General features: G+C 37.5%; 1 protein-coding gene across 1 annotated transcript in view; it reads left to right on the top strand.

Moving 5' to 3' along the window:
- ppp2r3a (protein phosphatase 2, regulatory subunit B'', alpha) overlaps nucleotides 1-12,943 on the top strand; it is a 195,071-nt gene that overhangs the window by 87,721 nt on the left and 94,407 nt on the right. Inside the window, exon 2 of the mRNA XM_051923037.1 lies at nucleotides 10,730-10,870. The gene's annotated coding sequence lies outside the window, so the exon portion shown is untranslated. The remainder of the gene's footprint in view (nucleotides 1-10,729; nucleotides 10,871-12,943) is intronic.

Below are 12,943 nucleotides of genomic sequence, written 5' to 3'. Positions count from 1 at the left end.
GACAGATAGTCCTTTATCCAGGATGCCAATAGCTGATCCACCTTCATATCTCTGAGCTTTCCCCCTTAACAAGAATGAGAGGATAATATTGAAGGCACTGGGGATATTAAAAAACATAATCCATACAGCGCTGGCAGCTTTGTTCAGTTGAGAATAATAAGCCTTGTGGAGCAGATAGATATTAGCATCCTCCACTACAATTTTTGTCTGATTGGCAAACTGCAGTGGGTCCAGGTGGTCAACCACAAGATATAGTCCATGACCAGTCTTTCATAGGTCTTTCATGATATGAGACACAAGTGCCACTGGTCTATGGTCATTAGGTGGTCTGTCTGCTTTGGGAAATGAACAATGCAGGATGTTTTCCACAGCAGTGGTACTTCTGGAGCTTTAGGGACAGATTGAACAGGTGACAAAGGATACCACAAAGTTGGCCAGCTCATTTAGTGTCTAATCCACATTATTTAGCTGTGTTATGTTGTGTGATCTGCCTTGAGATGAGTTACCGTCATAAGAATACGTGTGTAAAGGTTGTTCAGATTAGATTAGTTTAGATTAGATTAGATAAAGTTTATTAATCCCATGGGGAAATTCAAATGCATACAGCAGCAGAAACATAAAAAAGGATACAGACTTGTAGGACAGATAATACAGCCAATCAAGAAATCTAAGTTATGTTTCCTTCACTTCCTGCAGAGGACATTGCTCATTAACCACATGCACAAAGAAGCTCCACTTACAACTCCAGTTATAGGCCACAACTTGTTGCAAGATGATCTTCTGCTCACCATAGTGGTGAAATGAGTTGCCTTACCCTTTCTGTTAGCTCAAACCAGTCTCTCCATTCTCCTGTTACCTCTTTCATCAACAAGGCGTTTCTGTCCATAGAACTATCACTTATTATTTATTTATTTGTTTGTTTTACGCATTCCTTCTAAATAAACTCAGACTGGTGTGTGTGAAAATCCCAGGAGATTAGCAGTTACAGAAATACTCAAACTAGCCTGTCTGGCACCTACAATCATACCACAGTCCAAATCACGAATATTCAGTTTTTTCCCACATTGTGGTGCTTGACATGAACATTAACTGGAAATCCTGTCATGTATCTGCATGAGTTTATGGATTGTACCGCTGCCACACAATTGGCCGATTAGATAACTGTATGCATAAGAAGGTGTACAGGTGTTCCTAATAATTTCCAAAGTAAGTGTATATTGATGCAAACTAAAATTAGAATATGGCCTCTTAATATTCCCATGGGTGAAACCAGGCATTACAGAGGAAATAGTCAAGTCTACATCAAAAAATAGCATCAAAGAAATTAGCACATGCTATTCTAAACAGAAAAAATACAATTGCATAGTGTGTATCATTCTTTAAATGAACTGTCAACTTAAGTTACTGAAAAAACTGAGTAACTGTAATGGAGAAAAATGTGATCTATAGTCAGAGTTCTGCTTAATATAGTATGATCTGGAATTTACTTGCATTTGTTTTGTACCATACAATTTATGTACCATACACCTGCAGGAATCCTGGGATGAACAGCTATGTGTGTATTAGCATCTCGTCTTTTAACAACATGGAACATCGTGGTGCCTTCAATTTACTTTTTAGGGTTTAATGTCTAAAAACTTTATAGACCGTCCCAAACCCAAACATTATAGCACATTTAGCTGTAAGTCCTTCACAAAATGGTTTTAAACTGTCTTATTACAATGGTTCATGTAAGGTTAGAGTCTTTAGGAAACTTGGTGCAAGGGGCCAAGTAGTGGGAAGAAGAGTGTCCTTGTTTCTGAGGTAGAGAGAGAGAAGCGAGACAGGAATTGGAAAAAAAAAAACATTATGATAAATGTATGAGTACAAGTGTTATTGAATGTAGGTTAGTCATAGCACTGTCTTCTTTCACCAGAGCTAAACAGTTCCATTTTAAAAGTTGTTTTTAGAGATTATCACAATAACTTTGCACAGTGATGTAAAAAGCAGAAACACTCCTTGGATGGAATGTCAGTGAATTATAGTGCACGAAGAAGTAAAGCATCACACAAATGATAATACTAAGACAAATGAGAGACATCATTTGGCAAAACTCAATAAAGTCACATAGTGACTTTAGTTTTTAAGTCTTTGGCATTGCAATCAAAGGATAAGATTGAAAATGTCTTAAATGAAGTCTATGCAGTTTTTAGGGGGGCACTGTAGTGCAGTAGTTATCATTGATCCTGACTTCAAACCCCATGCCTGGTGGTAATCCACGTGATGTTTACATAGTATCTCAATATCTGCACGGGTTTTCCTCCCATATCTCATTAGGCATGCAGTTCAATTTCATTTGTAACTTTGAGTTGTCATTATTATTATTATTTTCTTTTTTTGTAATCAAATATTTGTTGGGATGTTAATATTTTACATTTTCTGATGCCTTTATCGACTTACAAGATCACAATATGCTACATGTTTCTACAGATATTTTTTTCATTTTGAGTACAGGCAAATGTAGTGCATTGCTCAGGTTCATATTCAGTTTATTGTAGTTTTGCTTTTTATAATTGTTTTTATTTCTGTATTATTTCTGATTTGGAAATTCAGTTCAGTTTTAGTTTTTCTTCATAATGTATTTTTAGTTTTAGTTTACTGTTTGTTTCACAAAGATGTTTTTATTATACAGTATATATAGATATGTAGACATATATGTATATATTGATATATGTGAGCTTCAGTTTTAGTAATTATGGTATTGCTAAAGAGATATTGTGGAGTTTATTTTTGAGTCACAGATGGAATATAGTATTAATGAGTTTTGAAATATAATTTGTTTAATGTTATTAGAAGCCTCTAGGCATGTCCCATTAAAAACAAGCAAAAAGAAAACCACATACTAAATATGAACTGTTTTTTGTAATATGCTTTTATTTTTAGATCATTTCTGCTGAACAAACTGTACTTTTGCATTCAATCCAAATTTAAGTGGAATAAAGCAAACAACAAATGTAGTGTAACATTACAAAATACAAAGGAAAAGAATACTTCCTTCTCCTTTACACTATTCACTTCTCTACATTTGCTCCATAACATTTACTTGTGTATCACATAGCATGTTAAATCTTGGGTTGAGAGAAGAAGCAATCTTTCTGAACCATGGCATGTGACACAGCCTTGTAGATATGCCAGTTTTAGTGAACAAAGTAACTTGGACTTCTCATTTTTTGTGTACGACCAAAGTTGTTCCTAAAGCATCTGTCCTTTGCAAATGTGATGTTAACGATTGTTGTCTTGCATTATGTGGACTTGCATGTACACGCTGACTGTTACCACTTTTCAACCTTTCTCTTTCCTATTTGTGATGACTCTGTAGATGAATTTTAGGATTTTGTGATGATTACCCTTCAAAGATAAATTTTGTATTTTTTCAAGTCAAAGCTGTTTCTTTAAACTCAAAGGTTAATCTGCCACATAAAATTGTATTTTAAAGTAAAGCCTTTTATATAATTTAAAAAAGTATGTAGTCTGCTCTTACATTTTATAATGGAGGAGGATACTGGGGTCCCAACATGAAAACAAAAGCATTAAAACTAACCAAATACATACATTTTCAAGCCAAAATGAAGAAAAAAAAGAAACAAACCATTGCTGTGAGATTCGGCCGAAAATGAGACTGGGTGTGTTGTTTACTTCTTCGTTCATCTTCCTCTGTGGCAAGTTTTCAATCCCAGGAATGCAGGTTCCACCAACATATATTTTTCACCTTGAAAAGCTGTTTCCAAGCGCTGTTATTGACATGATTCAATGTTGATACCAAGAATCCCTGCTCTGTAGAAAATTGGAGAATAATCTCTGAAAAGACTCACATGATCAGTCACAGGTTTTCACTATATGGAAGGCTTCTTTTGTTAATTTTGCAAATATGTTGCCTGCTGCCACCCAGTACATGCTTAGCTGTGCTTTGGTAGTCTAGCGACTGAGATTTGGTACGCACATTAGTATGCAAAATGAAAAGAACTGAATAATCACTTTAGGCATATATTTAGTTTTATCACCTTGAAGTTTAGAAAGTTTAATGCAGATGTTTTAGCATAGGCAGTGTGGTAGCACATAGCTGTAATTTCTGCCTCACAGCATTAGGGTCTACATGGTGTTTGCATGTTCTCCCAATGTATTTACAAATTGATTCTAATCAGTGAGTGTCAGTGTGTTTGTTCACATTAAAACATTGACTTCAGTTATTACCATATCAGCAAGAGCGATTTGTGGTATTTCGGGTCCGTGGCTTCAAAAAAAAAAAGGGCCAGGTTTTAAATCCATATAGCCGTGTTGTTCTCCGTGGGTGCGATTGCACGGCCGCAGGAAGTTAATGAGGTAGTTGGAGCGAGTTGCACCTGCACGTGGGTGTGATCGTTCTCAATTGCTTCATTGGCTTCCTGCATCGTGTGATTAAGGTGCTGCACCCACGGAGGTTTGGGGAGACAGGGCTATATATACGGGTCGACACCAGGAAAAGGGGTAATATACATGGATAGATGAAGAAAATGAAAGAGGTTAGAAGACGTGAAGAGTGGTCTTAGCAGGAGGATCTGGCCACCTATAAGGAGGAGACAGAACGAGCTGGGGCCCCGTGAAGGAGCATTTGGTTGTGGCGCTCTAGGGGCTAGTTCGCCACACTGAACATACAGGTGGAGTGTGGCGAGCAAGGCAGGTGTCCTCCCGAGGGATCTGAGGAGCGACTACGTGAGCGCGAAAGATGAAAGGAGGAGAGCCGATCTCGGATGGTCTGGCAGTGATGTCCATAAGGAAGTCAAGACGGAGGTCGGCCGAAAGGGACTCGTTGATGTTGGATCTCCGCCGGCTACGCGAGTTATGGGTGAGCTGGGGAGAAAGAGAGAAGGAGGTGTGCCAAGATTGGGATGAGAGAGACTGCATTTTTAACCTCTGATTTTAAAGGATTTATTTATTGATTTTTTTGGAACTTTGCACTTGTTTTTATGTATTCATTGGAACTGTGGAGCACTGCACTAACTGTTTTTGTGTGCTGATTTTTAATAAAAATGCCTTTGCACTGATTGCACTATCCCCTGGCTTCATTAGAGAACTGTCCTCATTTGTCAGCTCATCTCGGTGACATTACCAACGGTGTTGGGTTCAGGGCTCCCGAAAGAAGGGAGCGTGGAGCGGACCTGCATCGTCACATGATTCAGCATGCCCTATAAAATTTGATAATTGCTTTGTTCAGCTCCCATATAATTCACTGAGCTTTTGCTCTATTACACTCCCTGCCCTTTTCACTTTCTCAGTTTTTTTTATCAAGCGTGTGTATTACCTGCCATGGGAAGTGTGTAATGGTGAGTGTTGACTGGCCCTGTAAACTTGTGAATGCTATACAATAAATAACCGGCACGTATATAATGTATGTACATATGTAAACTAGACATATATTATTTTATGGTATACATCAATTTTAATGGTTCCAAATGATGTATTTGTACACTGTATATGTTCTTTTTCCTGTCTGTAAATGTCTGTATGATATGTGCTGGTTATTTATTGTATAGCGTTCACCAGCATAGGAAGAACTATGTTTGATGTCCGATAACTGTTATTTCACATCTAGTGTTCTTAACATTTTCCTGACGAATTACTTCTGTACAGCCATTCAAACTAGTGTGGTTTTAATCTGAGGACCCAAATAAAAAAAATCGGTACCATAGGATTAATATCAGAATAACAGCAGAGCCATACACAGACAAATGACAATGGCCATATAATAAAGAGTAAACGTGTTTTGTTTCCTTTCAAGCATATTTCTCACATGAATAGTACTAAAAAAGAAACGTAGAAACCAAATGTATCCACATTACTAACCGAGAATGCTAAACCGGATGGACGCAGGGACATCCGGCAATGGGCCATGGACGCAAAAGATGCACTGCGTAGGCGCCCCACAAATAAACCCCCCCCTCCCCCCCCCCCCCCACAAGCAACGGGAACCGGATGGAATGCAACGTAAAATAGGAAATGAGGCGTTGCGCACAGAAAAAAGGAGTCAGACCACAGAAAAAAGGAGCACGAAACCCATTGCACACGAAACGGGACACACACAAAGAGGAGGATTCAACAAGCCCCTAGCACACAAAAAAAAGAAGCCGCGAGCACCACACAAAGCCCATTGGACACGAAACAGGACAGACTACGGACATAGCACACGAAACGTACACAAAAACGACGATTCAGACCCACGACCACAGTAACATAAATAACAAATGACACACAAAGCCCCATTTCTAAATGAACCGTCCGTATTAAACATACGTCATCTCAACACGTTCACACTATGCAGCATAGGTAGGTCTCATTACAATGAGGCACTATTAACCGTTCAACCGCAGAAAAGGCTCCATATTAACAGTGAGTGCGATCCTCCTTATTACTTATCCATATTTCTCACGCTCAAGAACAAACAAGTCATGAATTCACGATCACGGGTACAAAACGATACCGCTCGGATAACGGGACCAAACACAATTCACACTATGCAGCATAGGTGGATCTCATTACAATGAGGCACTATTAACCGTTCAACCGCAGAAAAGGCTCCATATTAACAGTGAGTGCGATCCTCCTTATTACTTATCCATATTTCTAGAAGAAAAAAATGTCTCGGCTCCAAAAACGCAAAGCTCAACTAACACAGTTACAGAAACGAACCCAAATGGACAGACACACTGAACGTAGACGCATGCAGGGCGCGTCTCACAGTGCTGCATCGAAACAGGCACGGCTTCAAAACGAAACACCTCCCGTCTCAGACATACAGAAACGGCAGCGAGGGGACAAAATAAATAAACGCAGACGTCTACACCGCGCATCTCAAATGCCGGAAAACAAGCAGGCAAGGCTCCAAAAAGAGATAGCTCAACTGACTGACATACAAAAACGGGCAAGGCTCAATACAAACAATGCACGCCGTAAACTACAACGGGCTTCTCACACAGCACAGGCAAATCGATTACAGCTCCAAAACAACACGTCCCAAATACTGGACATACAACTACGCGCCTCTCAAACGGCACAAGCAAAACATACACGTCACGGACATCAACGACAGACACCTGCTAAACGCTTGCGTTAGCTGACAACGCGTTCAATAATGAGTCCACTATTCAGGAAAATTCATTGGGATTAATGAATGTCATTTGCAATCATTGTCATTCACTTAACTTCCCTGAAGAAACAACTAGCAATACAAGTAATGAATTTACACGTTGTTCTCAAATGGGTCAAATTAGACTGCCTCCTTTACATTCATATCCTGAATATCCACAGAACCTTCTAACTAACGATGTACCTGAAAGTAAAAACTTTATGAACTGCATTAGATCCTACAAATCGCTATCCACTATGAACATAAACAGTAGCACTGCACGTGACATCCGTCTTGCAAAACTGTTAATTATTGATGAATGTACAATGTCATCTAGTCACTTACTCAACACCATTCATAAACTTCTACAAACGTTGATGAATAATAATATTCCCTTTGGAGGAAAGGTACTTTTATTAGGAGGAGATTTTAGACAGTGCTTAGCTATTGTTCCACATGCCATGCGCTCAGCTATTGTTCAGTGCACCTTAAAATATGCAGACAATTGGCATTGCTTTCAAAAGATACAGTTAGTACAAAACATGTGATGTCCAGATCCAGATCATAACAATTGGTTATTACAACTGGGAGATGGTACACTCACCAATACAGATAGACTTCACCCAGATATTATTACAATTCCTCAAGCCTTTATCTGCGACGTATATTATGTCCAAAAAATATTAATGTGGAAAACATAAATACCCAAGTCATTGCATTACTTCCTGGAGAGACACAACTCTTTCTAAGCTCTGACAAACTTGACTCTGATCACGACAATGACCATCTTCATTGACCTTACAAGTTCTGACCTGGAATTACCTTTTACACTTAAACGGCGTGTACAAAGAAATTTTCCAATAAACCTTTACACTATGCCACACACTTTATTGTTTGCTTTCTATTTGCATCATCTACACCTTCACACTATTCTATATCTCATTCATACATCACGCTCTTTGTCATTTCCCAACACCAGGGGTTGGCGAGCGAAGCGAGCAGGGGGCGGAGCCCCCTAGTTGTTAATAAAACAATAATTATCATTAAAAACAGGGAATAGATTCCTGAGATATAACACTGCCTTTGTAAATATTTAGGGTAAGATTCAGTAAAACTATGAAAAATTAAGTCTTTATAATTAGAGCATTAAGAGAATGGGATGATTTTTAATAGGACTCTATGAATGATCACTTGACTTAGTTATTTGATTCATGGTTCCATATAATGAATAAAGTAGTCAAAAAAACAATCAATCGATTCAGTTACATTGTCTTAAGTAACATGTCATTTTCTAACCCGTTTAATCTACACCAGGGTTGCAAGGAGGGCTGGATCCTATTCTTTGCTTGCATAGGGTTCAAAGCAAGAACAAACCCTGGCTAAGGTGCCAGTCCATCACAGAGCAAACACTCACACACATCCATCAGATATACTCTATGACCAATTTAGAATTGTCAGTTCAACTAAACTGCATGTTTTTCGGCAATGGGAAGAAACCCATGCAGACAAGGAGTGAACATGCAAACTCCACCCAGCGATGACCTGGGATGCAAACCCATGTCGCTTTACTGCAAAGCAGCCTTACCACTGCTCCACCATACATTTTTCTAAATGACTTTGCAAATAGTTCAGTATATCCCACTTTTCATTTACAAATTCAATAAACTGGTTCTTGCTCACCACCACCAGGTGACATGGGCGGAGTCAATATAAGTGCACTTAGATGGAGTGCTGTAGATTTTGTACATTTTATTCAATGTTAAGAAGAATTTGTGGTGAATTAAATGAAAGTGCTAAACATTGCAATGGTAGATTTTGCATATTAATTTTTCTTAAATATCAAATGGATAATTCAATACATTGCCTTAGAGTGCTGCTTTATCAGTTGCTATGCAAATCTGTTTGGATCAATAACAATCACAATCAACATGGCATCACTTATGAAACGACTGAAATTCTGTAAGGGAACATATGTTTTTGATACGTCTGTCTTAAGTCCTGGAGATTAGTAAAAAGTTGCTGTTTGAGCAAATTCACCTGCATATACCTCACTAACAACAGATAGAACTAGAATCTCTTATGGTATTATTGTAAATTTCTGAAGAATTATCTCTATTATCCCACAATAAATCACTTTTTTCTTCACAAGCTTTATGTTCTGACTGCCCATATTCAGCTTGCAGTATCGCTACTAACAGTGTTTTAGCTTTAATCCTTGATGTTGTTAATTTTATTTCCATTTATGAAAATAATTTTCTATTAATAGTATTTGTCATTGTTTCAGTTTTTCTTTATAAAAATAATCTTTGATCACATATACAGGTGGTAATTGACCTGGTATATTTGCAGTTTAAAGTCTAATGCCTGTCTAATATAATTTTTTTTAATGCAAGTTCAAAACTCCCATGACATGTTTTCATGTAGAACAGAGAGAAAAAAGAGAATATAATTTTTTCTCACTCTTCATGACCAAGTAAATGGAGTCAGTAATAGCATTAAAAAATGTCATTTTTGGTTGGAGTATTCCTTTAAATACTGCCATTATGTGTCTACTAAATTAACATGCCATTTCAGTGCAGGAAGATGGTTAATTGGTAAAATCCCTTTCTTGTAGTTTTGAAAGGTATAGCCTACAACAAGCAGATTTTAGACTTCCTTGCAAGTTATTTCTAATCTCCTATGTAGTACCATAAATTCTGTTGTGCTTTGTGTAATGAAAAAATACAATTTTTAATGTTTCATTTTACTCTGCTTGAGCAAATGCAGATTATTTCCATTAAGGGAGAGCTTGCAACTCATACTTACTGCACAGTGTATAATTAATCACTCCAGTTAAAAACTGTCACTATAAGATGACATTGAAGTTGTATATCCTAACTCATGGTTGCTCACACTTGGAGCATCACTGTGAGCTGCTATTATTAATTTTAATTTGTGTAAACCATCTAACTGGAAAGGAAACTAAAAATAAGGGACTACTTGATTCTCTGTGAATAGAATGGCTGATATTAAACAAAGTACTGGTGCCATAGATTGGTTTTTAAATGCATTTTATGGAGATGATATGTATTTTTTACATTCATTTATACATGAATTATAATAACAAATCATTGGACAGAGAATTATAATTACTGTGATTATCACAGTGTGGTAATATCAGTGCCAATAATTTTGAAAAGCTGTTTAAAAAATACATTGAGAAAACAAGATCTTAGATTAACTGAGAAACAAATTATGCTATGCAGCTGACCTTGGTTTCCACCCTTCTTTTAAAACTTGGCATTAGTTTCCATTCCAAGTTGTAAAAAATTGTCCTTGATTTATTTTAGAATTTATGTGATTGCTGTTTTGATACAGCTGTTAGAATAATTCCTGCACTCTAACTTGCAGGATTTTCTAATTGTTATAGTTTAATGAGGGAAAAAAACTAGACATGAATATCCTGTTTGGTTATAGTTCGACACCATTTATCCTCACCATATGTTGTCCAGACATCCCAGAAGCAATAAATTAAATTTAAGATTTTGAAAAGCCATTTGTCTTCATAAATATTCCCCTGAACTTGACATTTGGATCTCTTTCTAATTTCAGTTGGTCATTTTGGCTTGAAAAAGGACAGAGGTTGTGCTTCCTGGTGTAGAGAAGGAGAGGAGTAACTGCAGAGGCCTGGGGAGCTTCTTTGAATCGAACAGATGGAGGAAACATCCTGGTGTGCTTCTCTCTTTAAGTAAAGTATGTATGAGCTACATTTAATGAATAGTATTGCATTCATCAAAGTGGTAGAGCGATTATTATACAGTACATTCAATTTAGCAATAATTAAGATACTAATCATAAAGTTCTGTTAACCGAAATTTAATAACAAGAAACCAAACAAAATAAGAAAACCTAAGCAAAAATTCCCAAAACCAAACAAACAAATTTACAAAAACAACCCAGAAAAACAAAACTGTGAAAATGGGGAACAGAAAACTAAAAGAAAAGTTAAAAATTTAAAAACAAACCAGAAGGTATAGGAGAAAAATCAAAGTACTAAACTCAAAGGGTAAGAACTAAATCTGTAAATAATACTCTGAAGTAAGTATACACAATTCAAAACTGAGGGCAGAAAACACTGAAAGCAAAATTTAGAAAGGAGCTTGACACTTCAAGGGGACACAAAGCAATGCTTCATCAATGAAATAATGCTAGAGTCTACTCTTTTCTTTACCCTTAGGTGATAGCACTAATTTAGCAGCATCATCTGAGAATAACACAGGATTAGATTCCCTTTGGCTGTAGTCTTAATTGCAAAAGAGGAAAATGATTAACTAAAAGGGCATATTTATAAAATTAAAAGGGAAGAAGACAAAAAAGAAAGACAGCAGTACTTTATGCGTTTTTGCTTCAGTTTCATATATTGACTAGGTATTTTACTGAGTGCAGCTGCCATTCTTAATTCTTTGTGTGTGTGTACATCCCCCACCTGTGTTGCAGTACATCAAATATTCAGCAAAAGTTTCTAGCAGATGGCTGTGACTGCCAGCAAAGTTGTACATTTCATTTTAAATTGGCAGTAGTTTTCAGCTATTAAACATTTCACAATGGCTATCTTATTATCATCAATTTCCATTTACTTCATGTTTGGCTTCTATTAAATGAAGAGGTGCTTAACATCAGTCAGGCATGGGCAAGCATTTTCAATAGTAACTGATTTACATGAGTAAGTGTAAGTGTATATTTCCGTCTTCAATACCTCTTATGTGAATATTGTATTACAAATGAATTAACCCCTGCTTTGATGATCAAATATTTATTTATTTTTCCTTAGGTTTTATGTATTGCCTTAGTGCTTTGTGTCAGAAAACAGCTGAGCTTTCAGGTCTGTTCTCCCTTTTCAGCAACCCTCTACAGAAAAGACAGACAGAGAACACATCACCTAAAATTCCTAGTGATAGTTTTCAATTGCCACTCCATGACACTAGAAACTAAAATTAGCCACAGGAAAAAGGACTAGTCCAAAAATGACCTTGGGTCAGGGGAAGCTAAGAACCAGAAAAGCTTTTTAGAGTGAATAATTAAGTCTCAGACTGGTCATCTCTCCTAGATTGACATGTGTTTGTGGGAATTGTCCACACCCGTGTACCAGCAGATGATGAATTCAGAAGTGCCATTTTTTTTGTAAATTCTTTAAAAATAATGAGAACCTTAAGAAAGATAGATTGAGTCAGATTGCAGAAGGGAAAAGCAAGGTTTCTGGTATGACACAAGAACCTGGTAGGTCCTCTGTCCTGACAAATGAGCTGTGATGATATATATCTGCCAGTATATTTTTACTTATTATCCATTTATAGTATTGTGCTTATAATAAACAAAATGCAAATGAATGTACAATTGTGTCATTAATTTTGGAGTGAAGGATAAGCGAGTGGTTTCTCATTTTATCTATATTACTAAACCACAGTTTAATTTATGCACGGGCGCACCGAAATGCATGCGCACTGCGCCGCGGTGCCCCAGAGTCAAACGCAGCGGCCTCCCAGCATGCGCACTGCGCTGCGGCGCCCCAGAGTCAAACGCAGCGGCCTCAAGAGTCAGTAGGTGGCACCCAAACACCACAACCTGTAAACTACACTTGCTCTACTCCACTGTGCCAGGAGGCTCCCACAACGCGCTTCACACACACCAGACGCAAAGACATCACGGCTCCACAATGAAAGAGCTCAACTAACGGAAATACAAAACGAGCCCGTATGGATAAACACAATGAACGAGCGCGCCCACAACGCGCTTTTGTTACAGCACAGGCAAAGGAGGCACGTATCC

The sequence above is a fragment of the Erpetoichthys calabaricus genome, chromosome 2, assembly GCF_900747795.2.
Source record: "Erpetoichthys calabaricus chromosome 2, fErpCal1.3, whole genome shotgun sequence".
NCBI classification, from domain to species: domain Eukaryota; kingdom Metazoa; phylum Chordata; class Cladistia; order Polypteriformes; family Polypteridae; genus Erpetoichthys; species Erpetoichthys calabaricus.
This window is presented reverse-complemented; position numbering and strand designations above follow the sequence as displayed.